The following is a 7,047-nucleotide window of genomic DNA, read 5'->3' on the forward strand; positions in this document are numbered from 1 at the left end:
CAATGATTCTCAGCTGCAGCTGCAGCTGCAGCAATGCATTAAGACCTGGGGAGCTTTAGCAACTACTGATACCCATGTGATTCTGATCAACTTGCCTATGGTGGAGGCTGAAATATGTACATGATTTTAGAAGTTCCCCAGATGTTTTTAATGTGAAGTCAGCATGGAGAACCATTGAACTGGAACGTCTCCATGGTGGTATCTCTCAGTTTCAAGCAGTAGTAGGCAACAATGGGATTTTGATTGGAGTCTCCATTTCTTACAGGTCCTCAAGAAATGTGTCAGAGAATAGTGTCTTCTGCATTCATCTAAGTGGAAGGATTCACAAGAGATAGACTGAGAGTCAGAGCTTCTACAACCCAAATGAACTATCTCCACATTATATCATCCTTGTGAGGGAGAAGTAAAGTTCTCAAGAGAAACCAAGACAGATATGTAGACAAGATTACTTGGCTAATATGGCATCAGAAAGTGTGATATGTGAGATGGGCACGTAGGGCTCCTCCAAGACACAGCAAACCCTAGACCTAGCTTTTTCTATCATTAAGGTTGAGTATCATGTATAGTGCTCAGCCCAGTCAGAATAGCTAAGATCTTTTCATGAGAGAGAATTTTAGGGATGGTATTTGGAGATGACAACTTATTGAATCTGAGGACATCTGTGCTTGAAGTTCTGTAGATTCTTGGCAGTGTTTCTCTAGCTCAATGATGTCAATTGACTTGAAGTGTGAAGCTGAAACAAGTCAAGGTTTACTTAAAGATGTAGAATATCAAAAGATGGGACTGTCTAGGTTTTACTCTCATGGCCCAGCTGTCTGGCAGCTCATGCGTTCTCATGAGCCACTATATTCTACTACTAACATTCAAGAAAGGAAAATATAAAAACTAGGAGAGGAAAACCTGATGAAGCCTGGGAGAATCAATCAGTTGGATGGGGTGAATAAAGAGAAAGGAGGATAAATCTGTCTGGCCCTTAGATCAACCCCTTGCCCTACCCTAGCAAATAGGTCAGGAAGGAATATTTGAGTCAAGTGCAAGGTCAGGAGGGTATTTGTTCTGCCTCTTTCTCACTATCATTTTCTTTTGCCTTCTATTTCCAAGTTCATGCTCCTCTCCTCTGACCTTTTCCTCTTTCATATATGATTTTCATCCTTTATTTCACCTCAGAATCACCTGATCTGAAACATGATTACTTTAAGTTTGTTCAACTTCTTTAAATCATTCAGCGACAGTTTCAGATTTGCATTTCTATTTCTGGAGTCGAGGGAGTACTTTCAAATTCCCCCCATTGTTCTTCAGAACCACCTCTATCTTATCACATTTCTATTCAAACTTTAGTCTTAAAATACCTGTCATTTCTCATAAACTTTGGAAGTTTTCAGTACTCTGAGAGAAGTTCTTGAGGTCTTTTTTTTATTTGTAAAATAAACTAAAACTGTAATCTGAGAGAAAACCTGACTTATCCTGATGAGTTTATTCTATGAACTGCAGTCATCAAGGACAAACTGCATTGTACTTTCTCTCTCTCTCTTTTTTTTAAAGTTTGTTAGTAGGATTGAATTTTATTTGTCACAGGATGGTTTTAAATAACTGTTCAGAATCCTTTGGACAGACACACATTTATATAAGTTTTTAGGCTAATGAGTATATGTTAATTTCACTAGTGTCAACAATTTTTGGAAGATTGTTTTTGATTACTACACTGGCCCTCAGATTTTTCAGATGCATGGTCCAGAGAGGGAAGCTGGGGACACCCACCAGACCTGAATCTTCTGGTTCCTCCATAGTTGCCAGTTCAACACCACTTGCTACTGTCACTATCCACACAGTCTCTATTGACTGAGAAACTAAACTCTGGGCCCCTTACCTCCAAAAAGAAGACCTTTCCCATCTCCAGGCATATATAGGCCCTGGGTTATTGCCCAATTATCCAACCTCAGTTTCAATCTTACTGCCCTCTCAGGTCTTCTTTGTAGGACTGGAACTCTGCTCACCTGTGGGTCTTCTGGATAGATCTGGGTCTTCTACCCCACAATCTCTGTCTATTAATAAATGTCCTATCATAGAGGGACAAAGCAAATCAAATCAAAGAGAACTATCATTTTGGGTGCCTGGGTGGCTCAGTGGGTTAAGCCACTGCCTTCGGCTCAGGTCATGATCTCAGGGTCCTGGGATCGAGTCCCGCATCGGGCTCTCTGTTCAGCAGGGGCCTGCTTCCCTTCCCCTCTCTCTGCCTGCCTCTCTGCCTGCTGTGATCTCTCTCTGTCAAATAAATAAATAAAATCTTAAAAAAAAAAAAAAAAAGAGAGAACTATCATTTCCTTTTTGGTCACTTCCTTGGCAGGACTCCTTTGAGTACTCTATAGAAGATCTCTTCCAGAATGACTCACTAGCCCAATACTGTGTGTGGATGTGCATGTTTCCTTAATGATGCTTGTTACAACTTCAAGTCTGATGTTTATTGTCTGGAAATATGGGTTGTGTCTGTCTTTCCATGGAAGCCATGATGGCACTCTCATGGCTTCCATGGAAAGACAGACACAACCCACATGAGAGTGCCATCTTTTTAGCTATTTTATTATCAAAATCTAGGATAGTGTTATAAACATAGTGAGCACTGAATAAATTCTCATTAAATGGGAAAAAAAAAAGAAAGCTATTACTGGCGTTCTGAATGTTTTCATGCCGTGATCTATATTGCCCAGGGTCCTGGGATTGAGCCCTGCATTGGGCCTCTGCTCAGCAGGGAGCCTGCTTCCCTTCCTCTCTCTCTGCCTGCCTCTCTGCCTACTTGTGATCTTTGTCTGTCAAATAAATAAATAAAATCTTAAAAAAAAAAAAGGCAATCCATTTTTAACCTTACTGAGAGTCTCAATATGAACCCAGTCCAACATGAACCCAAACATCTCATATGATACTCATCCTCTAATGCCAGCACCAGCCCAAGGTGCCTATTCTAGAATCTTACCACCTCTTCTCAAGTGAATGTGTGATTACAGCATTAGAAGCCAATTTTAAGCATTAGAGATTCTATAATTGCCACAAGTCTATAACTCAATAAAGAATGTGCCAGGGCAGCACTCCTGTCCTGAATATACATGAGGGGCTATTTCAAGAAATAAGTACTACTTTTGAGTAAGCTGCCCTGTTCTTCCCCTAGTTAAATGTATGTGTTGAAGCTCTTTGAACAGCATACCTGCCCTGCCTCAGCCTCAATTCAGTCCTAACCATGTCTGGTCCTATAACGACAGCTCTAGCCCTTTGGTACGTATGCCAAGCCTAGATTTATCTACTACCCTAGTTCTGGCACCCAGGAGATCTGGGACAAACCAGTGTTAATCTGCATGTCCACTAAGCCACAAACTTTCTCCCTGACATCCAGCCTGTGTATAAAATATGTATGACCAGATCTTCATTTTGATTCCTGATTTATATTCATGTGTTCTCAGTTGGAACTGAAGCATTCACCAAATCTTAGGTCATTTGGCTTGAAAAACCATCCAGTTCTTGCCAGCACTCCTCTCTAAGAGCAAGATACACTACTCCCTGCAGCTGCTAGCTCCAAACAAAAACCACCACTCCACTACCACCTGCCAGTCCTGGCATTGCCTGCTACTGCCTTCACCCAAGAAGAGCCCATGTCCATGTGTTAGCCCAGATCAGGTCAAAGATGTCAGGGGCTTTCAAATTCACAGTTCATATTGTAAGCTTTGGGACTTCAGGAATGAGACCTAGAGCCAGGATGGAGCCCCAGTCTTGCTCCACCCACCCTCTGATTATAGAATCTCCCAAAGAGGGCCCCATCACTTCTGTATACTTTGAGGCCCTTGAATTATGAAAGTACTCCTAAAAGGAAAATGACACTCCAGGCATTATGAACATTTTCTTGCCAATTCCATATAGGCTTTTAGGGTCTCAGTGGAAGGGAACTACTATTAAGAAACCCTTCATTGCAACCTTTGGCTAAATTCTTGCCTAATCAAGTTATGAAACCATAGCTCTCACTTGGGAGGTCTTAGAGGAACCCACTGCTTGCTGAGTACAGCTCAGAGACCCTGAGCATATTTCTACTGTCTCATTAGTGTGAAAGGGTTAAATCTTAGCCAGGCTTCACAGCTCCTTGGGGTTAGATCCAGCCCTTCTCTAAGTTTTGTCACTTACCAGCTATCATAACTCACTTACCAGCTTAGTACCTGTTACTAAGACCTCCCTTACTTGCCCAGGATGGAGATCAGCCATGTATGGGAAATTCTGAGAACAAGTTCCTGACCTAAATTCTTACATTTGATGTTTGTCCTACTTATTTATCCAAAGAAACTTTTGCAAATTGACCTCTAGATCTCAACTTTTGGAAAACCATGAGGTAAGACAGAGAGGTGATCACAGCTCAGCACAGATATAAGAAAAGATGTGTACTCAACTAACTCTGGGAAGAGGGGTCAGAAACTCCACTCATGAATCAGGTAGAAGAAAAATGTCATGAGAAACAACTGACATAGACCTTTTCCCATGACAGTGGTTAAATCCACACACAAAATTGTATCTACCATGTGATGGGCTCTAAGACATGTAAAACTCAAGCAGGGATCCCAGGTGAACAACCACTCAAATCAAATCCAGGGAATATAGTTATTCCACGTGTGCCAAGGCTTATAGGAGCATGACAGTTTCTGTAGGAACAATTTTTTCTCTTTTTTGCCTTGATCTTAAGGATGTGTACTCCTTTAAAAAATAGCTTAGCAATTATCTACAAACAATATTGAGACTCCAGAGACTAAAGTAATCTAGTATCTTCCTACACAAAATGTGGTCTGAGTCACCTGAGAAACTGAGAGGAATGCAAAATCTCAGGTTCTGACCTAGACCTAGTAAATCAGAATCTAAATTTTTAACAAGTTGTTGAGTATACACATAAAAAATTGATCAACAGTGATCTAGCAAATATGAGAGAACTACCCAGACCATCTCCAAACATAGACTTATGCTATATGGATTGAACTGAAAATCGATCTTGCTTTTATCTATATGGTAAGCTTCTATCTATCCTTTGTAACACTAGTCTTTTTTTTTTTTCTTACCTTTAATTTAATTTATTTCTTTTCAGTGTTCGAAAATTCACTGTTTATATACCATGGACCCAGTGCTCCATGCAATACATGCCCTCCATGATACCCACCACCAGGCTCACCCAACCACCTGCCCTCCAAAACCCTCAGTTTGTTTCTCAGAGTCCACAGTCTCTCATGGTTTGTCTTCCCCTCCAATTTCCCCCAACTCACTTCTCTCTCCATCTCCCAATGTCCTCTATGTTATTCTTTATGCTCCATAAGTAAGTGAAACCATATGATAATTAATTCTCTCTGCTTGACTTACTTCACTCAGTGTAATCTCCTCCAGTCCTGTCCATGTTGATACAAAAGTTGGGTATTCATCCTTTCTGATGGAGGTATAATACTCCATTGTATAAATGGATCATATCTTCCTTATCCATTCATCTTTTGAAGGGCATCTTGGTTCTTTCCTACTCTTGTTAGCTGATTGTGTTCTATTTTTTATATAACAGTATTCATACCAAGAGGTTTTCTTAAATCAGTAAATCATGTAAGTTCCTCTGTGGGTAAAATTGTAGACACGTAAGTCATAATAATAAAAGGTTACATTATTTTTGAACACTGTGCCAGATAATATTCTGAGCACTATAAAAATGTTAATAACCCTAAAAGCTGGACAGAGGTGGATGCTATTAAACTACTTCTATTTTTAGATTATGTTAACTATAAACTCATCAACTTTCAATCAGTTAATAAAATTGGGAAAGCACCACATTCACAAATTAATCTGGCTTGTATTTTCTTAAACCCCGAAATAAAGTATAGATTATAAACTAGCCACCTGGGATACCTGGGTGGCTCAGTGGGTTAAGCCTCTGCCTTAGGCTCAGGTCATAGTCTCAGGGTCCTGGGATCAAGCCTCAAATCAGGCTCTCTGCTCAGCAGGGAACCTGCTTCCCCCACTCTCTCTGTCTGCTGCTCTGCCTACTTGTGATTTCTCTCTCTGTGTCAAATCTTTTTTTAAAAAAGGAAACAAACAAACAAACAAACTGGCCACCTATTAAACGCTTTGATTTCTAAATTTCATGTTCCTCATGCAACATCAGACCTACAATTTCATCAAAACCTCATTTTCACATTCAACAAGAAGTTATTTCTTTATTTTATTTATTTATTTTAAAGGTTTTATTTATTTACTTGAAAGAGAGATAGAGATAACAAGAGAGAGCATGAGCAAGGAAGAGAGGGAGAAGAAGTTTCCCCACTAAGCAGGAGCCACCGTGGGGCTCAATTTCAGGTCTCCTGGAATTCCTGAGCTGAAGGCAGACACTTAACTTACTGAGCCACTGAGGTGCCCCAAAAAGTTATTTTTTAAACAGTGGGTTGGATTTTTAAATCTTTAGCAGAAATAATTCTATCATCTCCTAGAATACCTCTACACTGTTGCTTCTCTGACAGTACTAATGCTACACACAGAACACAGCCCCACATATGAGCATGACTGAAGTTCTTTGAACATACTGGCACTAGAGGTACATTTGGCTGTTTTGTTAACTCTTCTTCACAAGCTACAGTTACCCTTGGAGGGGACAAACAGTAAGCCGGTCCAATGCTGGCACAGCTGTCTCAGGGTTCTGCAAAGCATGGGATGACACTACATTTGGTCTGATCAGAACCATGTATGCAGTGATGGGCTGTGACACAGCAATGAGCATGGCGGGTTTCACCCCTAAGAACTGTGTCCATAGAACCTCTTGGTTAGCATTTCCAAAGGGTCCATCCCGATTCTAAATACGACCATTATCTTGGAGAGGTTTTATGGGACTGGAATCTCTGACTCTTTCAACTGTTAAACGCTTTATTTCAGAGACTTAGAGGAAAAAAGGAAGAAGAATCATGTGAAACAAAGTGAACTGAACAATGGTAGATGGAATTCAGAAAAAAAAAAAATAAAAGTTAAGAAAATAGAAAGGAACTATATCTACTCAGCGATCTG

This window comes from Mustela lutreola, chromosome 6 (genome assembly GCF_030435805.1).
Source record: "Mustela lutreola isolate mMusLut2 chromosome 6, mMusLut2.pri, whole genome shotgun sequence".
NCBI lineage: Eukaryota > Metazoa > Chordata > Mammalia > Carnivora > Mustelidae > Mustela > Mustela lutreola.